Source organism: Panthera pardus, unplaced genomic scaffold (genome assembly GCF_024362965.1).
Source record: "Panthera pardus isolate Hobbes unplaced genomic scaffold, ASM2436296v1 HiC_scaffold_16, whole genome shotgun sequence".
NCBI classification, from domain to species: domain Eukaryota; kingdom Metazoa; phylum Chordata; class Mammalia; order Carnivora; family Felidae; genus Panthera; species Panthera pardus.
The window spans coordinates 99314336-99318077 of NW_026526721.1; positions in this window are offsets into that span (position 1 = coordinate 99314336).

Below are 3742 nucleotides of genomic sequence, written 5' to 3' on the forward strand. Positions count from 1 at the left end.
TGTCAGTACTACCCAAAGCAATCTACCAAAAGATTCATGTAATTCCTATCAAAATTCCAATGACATTTTGTGAAGAAATAGAAAAACCTATTCTAAAATTCAGGTGGTATCTCAAGAGACTCTGTATAGCCAAAATAATTTTGAAAAGGAATAACAAACTTGGAAAATGCATACTTCCTGATATGAAAATTTATAACAAAGTTATAGTAATCAAAACAGTATGATACTAGCATAAAGGCAATGGAGTAGAATACAGAACCCCAGAAATACACCTTCATATACACAGTCAAATGATTTTTGACAAGATACCAAAACTTTGCAATGGGGAAAAACAGTCTTTTCAACATACAGTGTTGGGGAAACTATCCACATGCAAGAGAATGAAGTAGAACCCTTTTCTCAAACCATATGCAAGAATTAACTTAAATGGATCAAATACGTGGATATAAAATGAAAAACTATAAAACTCTTAGGAAAAAAAACACAGGAGAAAAGTAATATGACATTGAATTTGGCAATAATTTCTTGACACCAAAGGCACAGGCAACAAATGAAAAAAAAACAGACACATTGGACTTTATGGAAATTTTTAAAAATTACACATTGGAAGTTAATACCAACAGAATAAAAATGCAAACCACAGAATCAGAGAAAATATTTGTAAACTATATATCTGTTAAGGGATTAATGTACAGAATATGTAGGAAACTTCTAAAAGTCAACAACAAAAAACCAAACACCCTGACTTAAAAACTGGACAAAGTACCTGAATATTTTTCCAGAAAAGATATGCAACAAATGGGCAATAAGCACATGAAAAGATGCTCAACATCACTAATAATTAGGGAAATGCCAATCAAAACTACAATGAGATACCAGTTCAGACCCATTAGGATGGCTACAATGAAAGAAAGAAAGAAAGAAAGAAAGAAAGAAAGAAAGAAAGAAAGAAAGAAAGAAAAGGAGGAAGGGAGAAAGAAAGAAAAAAGAAAGAAAGAAAGAGAAGAAGGAAGGAAGGAATGAAGGGAGAAAAGAGAAGAGAAGGAAGGGATGAGAAAAGAAAAGAAAAGGAAGAGAAGAGAAGAGAAGAGAAGAGAAGAGAAGAGAAAGGGAAAAGAAAAGAAAGAAAAAAGAAAAGGAAAGAAAAGCAAAGAAAAGAAAAAAGAAAAGAGAAAGAAAAGATGTACTGGTAATGATGTAAATTTGGAACCTCTGTGCACTGTTGGTTGGAATGTGAAATAGTCAAGCCACTGTGGAAAACAGAATGGTGGTTCCTCAAAAAATTAAAAATAGAACTATTTATATGATTCAACAATTCCACTTTTGGTTACCTACCCAGAAGAATTGAAAGCACGGTCTTAAAGAGATATTGGTGGTCATATTTATAGCAGCATTATTCATAATAGCTAAAATGTGGAAGCAACCCAAGTGCCCATTGACATATGAATAGATAAGCAAAGGTGGTATATACATAGAATGTGTATCATTTAGCTTTAGAAAGAAAGGATATTCTGAAATAAGCTATAGCATAGATGAAACTTGAGGACATTATGATTGTGAAATAAGCCAGTCATAAAAAGATAAACACTGCATGATTCTACTTATATAAAGTGTCTGAAGTATGCAGAATCATAGAAAGTAACATGGTGGTTACAAGGGGCTAGGAGGAGGAATGAGGAAATGAGTATAGAGTTTTAGTTTTTCAAGATGAAAACAGTTATGTAGATGGATTGGATGGTGGTGATGCTTACACAATATTACAAGTGTATTTAATACCTCTGAACTGTACAGTTAAGAATAATTAAGATGACACGTTTTATGTTATATGCATTGTACCAAAATAAAAAGAAGTGGAAAGAATCAAGTAAGGTTTTCTTAGGGTTTGTTTTTCAAATTGAACAATATCCTCAAAGGGACTACAAAGGCCCTTTTTCCCCAATGTCAGATGATCACAAGCATTCTCTAACCATAAGGCCATCTGGAGGGTTTTCAAACAGCAGCAAGGGACCAGAGGTTAATGGAAACACGTGTTACTCCCAGCTGGCATATCAAAATTAGTATAACAAAAATAACCAACAAAAACTATCTTTTCATTATCTACTTTCTTTGCATGCATTTCCTCTGGAGCAATATGCAAAATTACTTTCCCAATAAAATCTCCTGCCCCTCTCTGTTAAAAACTTGTCATCCCCATGCCTCACCTTTAATATATTCCTTATTCTCCAATACTCTTTTTTTCACCCAAAACTTGCAAAGGAGTTTTTTTAAATGTAGAATTATATTTCAATAATCCACCACTCTAAATTTTGGAATTATCAAGTATTGCCACTGAGGCAAACCTGAGCAGACAGCTGTCTCAGTCTTAACTCAATATACTTCACAGAGATCCCCATTGCTTATTACTTCCTGCAGTTATAGTAAAGAAGGCTACCGAAAGGTCATGGAGTTATGGATTTATTCATGAGATCTAGATAGAAGATATGACCTTTCATATTTAGATTTAATCCAGTGAACTACATCATTTCCATTATTTTAGTTGGCTGGTCAGAGCCCGGACTCATCAATGAAAATGCAAATTGTTATTAGTATATCACTTACGAAGGCAAACAAAAATACATTCTGTAAATACAACTATTAAATCCATGGATAAAAGATTAAGTCTGTAAAGCTGAAGTGATCACATATACAAATATTCTTAACATAACCAGTAACTTATATTACTAATATTGGAAATTGGATTTTATGTGACTTACTATTAGGGTTTTGTTCTATAGCGGCTCTGTGATCAAATTCCTAGGTTCAGTTCCTGCCTCTGGCACTTACATTTGTATGACCCTCACCAGTTAAGTCTCTGTGTACTAATCTGTAAAACGCATATTACACTTGTATCATCTCATGTGTATTACACTTGTATTTTATCTGTGAAGATAAAATAAAATGTGATTTATTTAGGAACTTAGCATAGTGTCTGACAAACAGTCAGTGCTCAACAAGTGTTGGCTATTATCATTTTTAATGAACAAAAGGGACATTGAAAGTCTGTAATTTTCTTATTAAACAGTAAAAATATGTCATAGTTTCTATAAAAGTTATGATATAGTTTCTATAAAAAGTTGAATCTATGTTGTTATAAAAGACAGAAAATACTTCTACATTACTCTTATTTACCTAGTGCCTAGATGAAAAAAAAATAGAGGTAGCCTTAAGCAAAGCTGTGTAGTCTCAAACTTCCAGATTATTCTACAAATTTTGCTTTATGGCTTACCCACACAGTTGTAGTCTCTGACTCATTATTTTTCTTCTCACTAGTCTTAAAACAACATGCGTTTCCTTCTTCAAGGCTATTTCCTAAAAAAAAAAATATATAGAAGGCAATACTAGTACTTTATTTCATTCTATGGAGATCCTCACACTATTTCCTTGTTTAGTTCCTTGCATTCATCTGACTGTCCCTCCTCTCCATTCTCTATATCTGCTTCAGGAAGTCTTAAACTATGAACTCAGTCTATATCCTCTCAGAAGTTTAATCATCTGACTACATAGGAAGCTGTTTTCCAACACTAACACTTTCCAACACTTTTCTTTCTTTCATTATTTTTCTTGAAAGTTTATACATCAACTATGGAGTTCCATTTATTGGCAAATGCAATCTGCTTAATAATTTCCTATTAGAAATCTCTGGACCCTCCTGGTCTTTGCTAGAGTTGGCACTATTTGAAAGGACTGTCACAAAATAAAATAT